The following is a 10,933-nucleotide window of genomic DNA, read 5'->3' as shown; positions in this document are numbered from 1 at the left end:
CATCCTTTGTAGGGACATGGATGCAGCTGGAAACCATCATTCTTAGCAAACTATCACAAGAACAGAAAACCAAACACCGCATGTTCTCACTCATAGGTGGGAACTGAACAATGAGATCACTTGGACTCGGGAAGGGGAACATCACACACTGGGGCCTATCATGGGGAGGGGGGAGGAGGGAGGGATTGCATTGGGGAGTTATACATGATATAAATGATGAATTGATGGGTGCTGACGAGTTGATGGGTGCAGCACACCAACATGGCATAAGTATACATATGTAACAAACCTGCACGTTATGCACATGTACCCTCGAATTTAAAGTATAATAAAAAAAAAAAGAAGACTGGATCATACTTTGGGATATATGGACTGCATACTGGGCTTGAAGATAGTGATAAAGACCTGCATAATTCCCATGAAAAATGGGAAAGTGAACTGATTGCAACAGTACATGAGGCTCATAAGTAGTTTCAACTCATGAAATTATAAAGACTGATTTTCACAGTGAAATCAATCTTTCCAGTGACGCCAGTCACTTAGAAGGGCAGAGACAGCAGACTGTAGAATTGAGCCAAGGTTATGGGCTTTCTAAGCAGGTATGGTGCTCAGATGAGGTGGAAGACAAGGAGAGTGCCAGAAAGGAATGTGCCACAATTCCTGAGCACTTTTATCTTTTCTTCTACTGATGCTTGGATTTTCTCCTGCTTTGTCTACAATACAAAGGGTTTTATGCTGCGACTTAGCATAATCTTCCAGATATTTCTCTCTTCTTTTGTGGTTCTGAGGCAAAGCACAACCCTGCTATTATCTGATATATATGTGTGTGTGTGTGTGTGTATATACACACATATATATATTTTTTCAATTTAAATTTCTTTAAGTCACTTTAATGTCATCTGCTTGAAAACTGCCATGATATCACTACGAATACTTAGTAACGAGGAATGTTGAGTGGTGTCCTCTAGAGTTGGGAAATGAAAAATTTACACAACAGTGAGCAGTAGGGTTGGTTAAACAAATAACATGGTCTTACCCCTGGTAAACAAAACATAACATAAAGGAAGATTGAACTACTGATTCGACACACCAACTTTTGTTTTATTGACTTCCATTATTTATTTCCATGCCCATACCTTTAATTCTTTATCCAGAAGATCAGCATCTCTGGAATAAATAGATGAAGTGATTTCTGTTCATTCTCTTTCACCTTGGGTTAGATCTTAGTTCCAGATGGTAGGGGAAGTTGTTCCACCTACCTAGAGTGTTTTATTCTGAGGAAACCATTCATAAACACAAACTGTCAAACTGACAAATCAGATATGCCTCCCCCCATCTCCAATTTTTCTCTTCTCTTTATGCTTTAAAGCTCTAAATTCATTTTGGCTTTCAGGAAAAGTACTGGAATCTACAATGGTTTGCCTGGAGTCATCCTAATAAAGGTGTGGAGTTTTAGAGTTGTTGGGTCTGGATTCAAATTCTTGCTGCTGTTCTTGAGTACCTGCATCTCAGTTTAGATGCTTTATCCCACTTTCCTTCTCTCTCTCCTCTCCTCTCTCTCTCTCTCTCTCTCTCTCTCTCTTTCTCTCTTTCTCTCTCTCTCTCTCTCTCTGTGTGTGTGTGTAATTCAACATAAAGTACAACTTAAGACTTGCTATTATCAAGTTGAAAATTAAGTGATGTAAATTTTTTTGCTCCTTTTCACAAATGAGGAAACCAAGGTTTAAAGAAGTTAAATATGCTATGTAATCATGGTCTACAAAAACAAGTGACATGTTTGCACTCAGAAAATGTTTGTGTCATATTTTCTTTTGAAAGGAAAGGCTTAAAAGTTGATTCGTAGGTACTATTAAAAACATTAAAGAAAATAAGAAGTCACGCTGCCCTTAAAAATAAAAGATATATTATTCAGCTCTAAATAATAAGAACTAGAAGTAACAAAGGTTGAAATTTAAGTAATTTGAAATCAATATAAAGAAAAACTTTCTAACATTTTTGTCAGATCAAATATAAAATGCATAGTGAGAGCTAATAACTTTTGGTCACTTTATTGGAAATTCTGCAGAGTTTCTGATAATCAATTTAATTTAATTTAATTTAGTCAATTTTGATGACTGTGCCACTCTGTAAAGTTATAACTTTTCTTAAGAGTCTATTCAATATATCTCAAAAGTTAGTCAGCTTTAGAATCCTATGTCTGAATGCAACATAAATGAAAACAGATTCAATAAAATAATACTGTTCGACAAAATTATATTTTAATAATAAATTAAATTTATTTCTCTCTGAATCTCTTAAAGGACTTTCATTGTGTTGTTACTGAAAACAAAGTAATTTAAGAAATATTGGCATTCCTTTTGGATTTTCTATAACCAAAAAAAGTGTAAATAGTGTTTTTTGAAGAGGTTTATTTATTGAGTTGACTTCTCCTAAAGACAGGTATTTCCATGTAATTGGTTAATTGTCTGTTAATAAATGTAATTTGATTTAAAGCTTTTTGTACAAAAAAAAATTCTAAAAACCCACATTAATCTACTTAACCTCCTGAGTCAGGTCAATAGAATTGGAATCAGATGAATTTGGCATATTACCTGCAGTATGGAATTTCTGTTTGGGTATATACCCTGACCCCCTCTGATTAGGAAAGTTTTATTCATGCTAGTGTGTGTGTGTGTGTGTGTATGTGTGTGTATGCATGCACTACACTTGGAAGAGATAATTAATAGTCAAGCAAGGAGCCATGCCCAGACTCTAGTCAGTGTTACTCCTACATTTGGTTGCTCTGAGCTAACTTAAATCCACATTTCTTCTTTTTCTTCTGGGCAGGGTCTCTCCAGAGACATAGTAGCTGTGAGTAGCCTCATCTGTTATAAAATTGCTCTGTAATGAAAGGCCTAGAGCCAAAGACCTTATTTCTTTTCCCCAGAGTCTTCACAGATGGGGGTTAGGATTTCTATTTCACAATGCAAAAGAGCTTACTATTGGATTTACAGTCTCTGCTTCTCCACTCAATTAAGCAAATTCAAAATCTAACATCCCCTGCTGCCGACCTTGTTATAGGGGCTGTGTTTTTTTTTTTTTTAACCTGGCTGTGTCCCCTTTGTGACTGTGCTGTAACTCACTGCAGAACCATACCCTTGCATGGTTAGGACAGGTGCTGCAGCTTGGCTCTGTTGAGTAGCATAAGTGAAAGGAATCCACAGAGATGCTGTAAGAGACTTGTGGCTGCCAATGTGAGGTTTTGGAGAATACTGTTCACCATTCCGGACTTTCTTTTTATGCATTCTACAGGACTCCCATTAGTGATCTATAATCTACCTTCTTCCTTTATAATGAGGACTGACTGTGAGACTCAATATATTAGTAATTTGACTAATTTTATACTGCAATTGAAAGAGGTAAACCCCAGACTTAGATATTATCCCAGAGCCCTTTTACATCCTCAGGTTATATATATATTTAATTTACTTATCTGTAATTATCACCCATTTTATCATGAATTGGTGCTTCTTTCAGATCAGAGTTTTTTCAAGCATTGCTCCTAAGAAATCTGCATCAGAGTCTCCTGGTATACCTGTTGAAATGCAGATTCCTGGGCTCTGCTCTAGGACTATCTTTTCCATGTCTCTGGGATTGGAGAAATTTGTGTTTTCAAGTCACACTTCAGGTGATTCCTATGAAAAATAGTGTGCATATGTTTTTGACATTTTGTTTTGAGATAATCTTAGACTTCCCATGAGTTATAAAGACAGTACAGGGAGTTCTTGTGAACACTTACTTTGGCTTCTCATAAATAATGTTAACATTTTACCTAACCATATAACAAAGATCAAAACCAAGAAATTAACACTGGAACAAAACTATTAACTAACTCTAGACTGTATTTATATTTCATCAATGTTTTCACTATTTTTGTCCCCTATTCCAGGACCCAGCTTAGGGGTTCCACATTGTTTTTAGTTGTTACATACTGCAGGTTTTACTGTTCTATCTAATAGTCCCACGTTCCATGTGACAGAGGCAGAATCCTGGCTCTGAAAGGTGTTAGAGAGTTTATTCAGGTAATGATATGACTAAAACTCAAGTCACAATAACAGGACTGTTAAATAATGCTGCAAATGCTGAATTGGCCAGATTCAGAATTAGAGGAGAGATTTAAAAATTATTCAATCTTGCATTCTTATTTCATTGATGAGGACTTACAACCCAGAGAAGAAACATGAGCAAGTTTGTAGAACGATTGGAACTGAGTACGTATCACTTGGCTCCCAAGTTCCTTGTAATGTATTTAAATATCTGCTGCTGATTTTATTTCTTTTACCTCAAAGCAAGGATCATGAAGAGTTAAAAACATCGTATCTATGGCTTCATATGATTCTTCCAATTATCCAGCGAGAAGAACATGAAAAGTCCCATTTCCTCCACGTCGGGATTAAGAAAACAGGTTCAGAGAGGGAAACTGACTTACCCGAGGTCCCATGGCCAGGATACAGTTGAGCCATGTCCATATCTCTATGACCCGATTCCAGAGTTGGTGCTATTTTGCGGTACATCACACTTCTCTGGCCCAGAATTTATGCACTCTGTGCTGAAATGGATATTTTGTGTGTTCAAATGGAACGTTTGGAGGAGCGAGTATTTATATACAAATTCAAATAGGGCACCCAAATGGGGAAACGTTGTGAACCTGGCATATTTAGCAATTATAAATGGGAGATGTGATTGTAGGAAGAGAAATGACATGAATCAGTGTGAAATTTTGCACTTGGCAGATAGAACTAGATAATCCCAAGGTGTTTCTTTTTTCTTTTTAAATTTAATTTAAGCATCTTAGTCCTTGTCTGTCCTGAGAATGAAATGGGTTGCTTTTATGAATTTTTCTACTGCTGGTAGTTTGGCATATTTCTGAAAAAAAAAATTGTTCTTGGGAGAATAAGCATAATTTAGGACTCTTGCCATAAACACAGCTACCAACAAAATCGTAGACAGACAAGAGAGAGTTTGTGTTTTGCTACTAAAACTTGTTATGTTCCCATAAGCAAATAACTATTTTTGGATGCTATGCCTCAGTCACACAAAATGTGAAATGAGTGTTAGAATTGGTGACTTCTTGGGCAAAGTCATAGCTGGGATAGATCACGGGAGATGCCCAGGGGAGGGGAAGGATGGGTTGAACAACGTCTGTATCATTAGTTGATGGGGGCAGTATTCGCATAAAAAGTATCACCTTTTCCTATATTGTCTGTGATTCCCAAGGTCTTGGTTTAACACTGCTTCCTGTGATATCTTTTTGTTATCCTTAACAAAAGCCATGTCTGTGCCTGTCTTTATTTTTATTGCTTTAAATGCATAACTAGTTGTAAAAGGTTCTATTTTCCTATTCCAGCTGTGTCTCTGGCCTGAATTCCTACACTTTGTAAGTTTACAGGACTGAAGTATCTCTCAGTAGGTAGAATAAAGAAGTTTTTTGTTCTTTGAGGGCCTCAGATGACAAAGATTTGCAGAGTGGACAGCCCTTTGGGCAAAGCCATATGAAATACTCAACTGTTGCACCTAGAGGCCTAGTGTGGGAGATAACCTTGGCAAATTGTGGATTAGTGAAACATGGCTTTAGTGTCTGGCACCTAACTTAGTATTTCTATACCCCAGTACCACCTACTAGTATCCCTATTTCCCCAGCCCCTAAATAACAAGCATGACCTTAGGGGGTTGCCCTGCCAATAGGATTTGCCTTCCAACATGAGGATTTTATAGGTAAAATTTCTGAAGGGTGTCTGGGATTTTGAAAGACATTGTTAGCTGACCAGGACATATCTTAAATGCAACCATAAGGGGATTTTTTGGGTTTTGTTCTTTAAGGTTAGCCCCAGAAGTTATATTAGAAATTTTACTTAAATTTGAAATACATGACAAACTAAAGTGGCCCTTGCCCTTCTGTATCACCCTCCATCTTTTAAAACCAGAACCACAGTTACAGATAGTGGTAGTTCCAGAATTTCTTAATTGGAGAGTCTTATATGAGCTAGAAACCTTGTCTTGAAATGGACACATTGGTTTAATTTATAAGCTTATTTGGTATGGCTTGAATGTGGAGTCATTTTGCCAAGGATGGAGACAACCATAGACATTACTTTCTCTGACTTTTCTTGCAATTGATGAGGACACCAAGTTCAAAGATGGGAAATAAATTGCCCAGGGTCACAACATAAATCAGGAGAAGGGTGTTGTTTGAAAACCAAGTCTGGGATTCTCAGGAAAGCAAACCCTTCCCTATAAAGCCATTAATTAAATTCAAAGCCTCAGTTGGAGGGAATGTCTGCTCTTTTAGATGAGTACCCATTTCCCAAAGCCAACTCAATACTGAGTGTATTTCGGCCATATTGATTTTACAGAACACCCTTGTAATTCTCCAAGGCGCAGGAGAGGTTTTTATTTGTTTTGAAGTTTCTAGCCAACAGTATTTTACAGGTATTTTGAAGAAAATGGTGTCTTCTATTTAGATTCACAAGGATTTTGTGAGTCAGAAGAAAAGGCAATAGAGAAAATTCTCCTCTAACATTACAGAATTTTAAGATGTTATATAAAACTTAAGTTTAGTAGAACTAGTGCATCAATGAAGACTAACAAGGCAGTCAAGCCTCATATTTAAAAAGGGGCTCTCAGGTCAGCATATGAGGCAAACATCAAGTTTAGTTACAACTATTCTTGAGAATATCCTAAGCAGGTGACATAATACCTCAGAAATTCAACAGGGCCAGTTTTTCCTCCAGTGACAAAACAGATATCTATTTCTTTGGATGAATATAGTTAAAGTATTTTCAGGGCTATGCAATATAGAAAAAAGTGCAGTGTGTCATTAAACACAAATCACATACAGTGCTGTTAGATGTTCTTTCCATGAAGCACAGGTAAGAACTAGATCTGCTAAGTCTCCCACCTCACACTCACTACTGGACATGAGGCTCATTGAGGGGAATGGTGTATGGAACTGCTTATACTATTTAAATCATGGTCTCATGCTCTCTTAGTTTCTCTTCTCATTAACGCTCTCACCCAATTCCTAACCCCCAGAATGGGTCAGATAGAATTTGCCTACATGCATGTAAGATACAGAACTATAGGCTCACCTGTAACTCAAGTCTTTGACTCTGGTTCTAGCCTAACATTTATTGACACTTCCATTCCTTCTCTCTCCTCTCCTCTTTTTTTCCACACATATTTAGTTTGTGCCTATCTGTGCCAAAGACTATAGACAATATTGGGATGAACCAGATAGAATCTTACCCATATGGAGTTCATAGACTTAGGGGAAAAAGTAAAAGCAAATAATTGCTCATTTATTTATTCAATTGAAGAGGCAATAGAAGTTCAGAGTACTATGAGATCATATAACAGGATGACCTAATCATATCAAGTTCGGGTTCAGAGAAGCAGAACTCATGCTACTCATTAGCTATAGGACCATAAGTATATCACTTACATAACTCAACTTCCATTTTCTCAACAATTAGTAGGTTGTTAATAAGAGTTCAACTAAATAGCGTTTCTGGGAGTGCCTGGTAACCTATTGATTGTAACACAAATTATTTGTGCTATTTTTGACCAGCCTGTTTCCGCATTCGCACTGGGCTCTACTGGAAATACCAGAGAAGTAGAAGACACAGACCTGCCTTTTTCCGCTTGGGAGGTCAGATTCATCCAGGGGAATAGTGAAGAGATGGTGTTGTGGGATTAAAGTAATACATGCAACATAAGTTCAAAGAAGGGAGGAATCTATCAGTATGGATGGGCACATAGGGTAGTCTTTAAATAGTTGACTGAATTCTGTGGGTTTATTTAGAGGGAAGAATGAGTAACTTGTGTTTCTAGGAGGGGACACAGAACGTGATGTATATAGGTGTAAGGATGCCATTATACTGGACTAACCTATCATGGACGAACCTCAAAGGCAAGCCACTATGTAGCTAGAATGTTTGTGTTTCGATGTTACCGATATTTTTTCCCACACCTTTCAAACAACAGAATGTACAGCTTTCAATTATAGACCATTAAAAATGTTGCATTACCATATCCCTATTAATAAATGCACATGAGAATGTTCTCTTTTTTGACCTCTCACTGTTTTGAAGCTACAAGAAATAAGCACGGCGCTTTGTGGAATGGTCATGCCCATATTTGAAGATAGTTTCCATGTGCTCTTTTGTCATACCTCAAGTTTGTTTACTCTTATGAGTTACCTTACTTTTCTATAATTCTGCAATTCCAAAAGCAGGAGAACCATTTTATAGATTTTTATGAGTTGTGTAGACCATGAAATTTTTCTTAAAGTAAAAGTGTTCCTCCTTTTGACCACCATATTTCTTTACTCTTAGTCAAGGCACATTTTTGTGGTTACTAAAATGGAGTTTTATAGTCATAAGCATCTGTGAAGATGTCAAAATTCATTTTAATTATTATTTCTCATGGGCTACACAATAGAGCATGTAATTTTATGCTGTCTTGCATTGTATTCTGCAAGATTGTTGTCTGTTTCTTTAGGTTCAAAGATACTTTGGACAAAAATCCTATGTGGCCTTTGTATCTCCCACTTAAAATGTCTAGCAGAGCTAAGCATAACATTTTGTAGTTAATTTTTTGACATTTTGATGGACACTGTGTTATATTTTTAAACACAAAGTAAATATCAACTGAAAGAATGTTTGAGTTTGTTGATGAGTGGGGCTCAGACTACATAATCTTGGATATCTTCCTATTAGGCCAGAGGAAAATAGTGTTTATCTTTGGTAATGTATCTTGTAAAGCTGCTCTGGAATCAAATAGTCTGAGTTTGAAGATAGTTTTCTGGTTCCACCATTAAGAGCTGTGATCTTGCATCTCTCAAAATGTGGACAATAATGGTAACTACCTCATGAAGTTATGAGGATTAAATGAAACAATGTATATAAAGTAATTTGCAGTCTTTGAATATTATTTATAGTCATTAAATGTTAATTGTCTTTAATGTCAAAAATCTCAAATATGGAGGAGCTTTACTTTTTAATACTTAATTATTAGGGTTTTTTTTTCTCAACCCATTATTGTCAGAAGGAATCACTAATCCATAGAGGCCCATCTCAAGTATTTTTCCCCTGGAGGTCATTACAGTGAGGGATAAGAAGACCTCAGTGGTCTTGATTATAACCTGACCAGCTCATTCCAGAGCATTGCATGGAAATCACAGCTGGCCCTCAATACCATGTCAGACATTAACAACTGACAACTGCCAGGAATTTCATACCTTTGAGCAGTTGTCTCCTTACCAATTGAGGATTCCCTGTTCACTTGTTTATTTTACTGGGTGAGTCAAGAGCACACTGACTGATTCTTTACTTGAATTCCAACTTCGAATCCATCTTTGTTAGATCTGGAATCTAACCACCTATCACTTGGATCATGAGCCCTAATTGTTTCCTTTACAAACTTGCCACATGAAAATCTTTAGACTAATCAGCTTAGACAAATATTATCTTTTATCTTTTTTCAAAGAACCAGAAGTATTTGATTGAAATAGCTCTTGAGTCAGCAACTGGGCAGGAAATGAGAAAATAGTCTCTATGCTTAAAAGGTTTCCTTTGATAGCAGCTGTATTTGCTTGGGAAGTTGGTGGTGGTTTGTTCACTAAGGGTTATTGCAGGCATACAGACACAAAGATGTTTTAACCAAGGGCACTGCTGTGTTTTCATAACGTGGGTGCTTACCTCAAAACTTATCCTGAATCTTGCCTCTTCTCTCCATCTTCAAAATCACCTCCTTTAGGCCTCTGGGGTCTCTTGCCGTTGTGTACTGTAGTAGCCTCTAACCTGCTTTCCCCAAAGAATCCGTTCTTCACACAGCAGCCAGATTGACTCATGAAAAAATAATAAAAATAGCAATAATGATGGCTATCCCTTGTATACCATTAACTCTCTAATGGGTTCTGCTTTTTTTTTGAAACAGCTTTATTGAGAAATAATTCACATATCATAACAGTCACCCTACTAAAGTGTATAATACAGTGAATTTTAGTGAGAGTTGTGGAACAGGCACTGTTACCTAATTTTAGAATATGTTAGTCAACCCATAAAGAAATCCCATACTCATTAGCAGTTCCTTTTCCTACCCCTCAGTCCCTGGTAATCACAATCTTCTTTCTGTCTTTACAGATTTGCCTAGTTTGCTGGATATAGAATGATATTCTTTTTTTGTTTTCTTTTAGCACTTTGAAAATGTCACACCACTGCCTTCTGTTCTTCATGGTTTCTGATAAGAAGTGTGCTCTTTTTGAGGACCTCATTGTATGTGAAGACTATATTTTCTTTCTCTTGCAGTCTTGCAGATTCTCTTTTTTAAAAACATTTTCAATAGCTTAAAATATGATATGTTTGGATATAGAACTCTTTCAATTTATCCTACCTGGATTTCACTGATATTCTTAGATGTGTAAGATTGTTTTTCTTCAAATTTGGGAAATTTGGGGCTATTATTTCCTAAAATATTCTTCCTGCTTCTTTCTCCCTGGGTATTTACCAAAGCAAAATGAAAACACATATCCACACAAAAACTTTCACACAAATGTTCATAGCAGCATTATTTGTAATAGTAAAAAAAGAAACAACACAAATATGCAACAACTAGTGAATAAATGGATTGTGGTATATACACACAATGAAATGTAATTCTGCCATAAAAAAGAATGAGCTACTGATATCTGCTATAACATGGATGAACCTTGAAAACATTCTGCTCAGGGAATGAAATCAGACACAAGGACCACATATAGAATTCATTTATATGGAATGAAGTCCAATGTATTCTTTAATTTTCATCAGCAAGTATTCCTTTTTGTCATTGTTGTTGACATGTTCTAATCTGAACCATTGGCAAGTGTTTCTATTCTAAAGAGACTTATCTGAGG

The 10,933-nt window shown here is 36.5% G+C and overlaps 1 long non-coding RNA gene across 1 annotated transcript; it reads right to left on the bottom strand.

Annotated features, from left to right (window-relative positions):
- Positions 1–3,597: 3,597 nt before the first annotated feature.
- On the bottom strand, positions 3,598–10,163 carry LOC108532087 (uncharacterized). Its single transcript, XR_001886349.1, has 3 exons — positions 9,738–10,163; positions 4,469–4,588; positions 3,598–3,674 (listed from the first exon to the last, which is right to left on the bottom strand). It is a non-coding gene; the product is annotated as an uncharacterized LOC108532087 (long non-coding RNA).
- Between the last annotated feature and the right edge of the window lie 770 nt (positions 10,164–10,933).

Source organism: Rhinopithecus bieti, unplaced genomic scaffold (genome assembly GCF_001698545.2).
Source record: "Rhinopithecus bieti isolate Rb0 unplaced genomic scaffold, ASM169854v2 scaffold_7673, whole genome shotgun sequence".
In the NCBI taxonomy this organism is placed as follows: domain Eukaryota; kingdom Metazoa; phylum Chordata; class Mammalia; order Primates; family Cercopithecidae; genus Rhinopithecus; species Rhinopithecus bieti.
The sequence above is the reverse complement of the archived record's forward strand: the minus strand, read 5'-3'. Positions and strand labels throughout refer to the sequence as shown.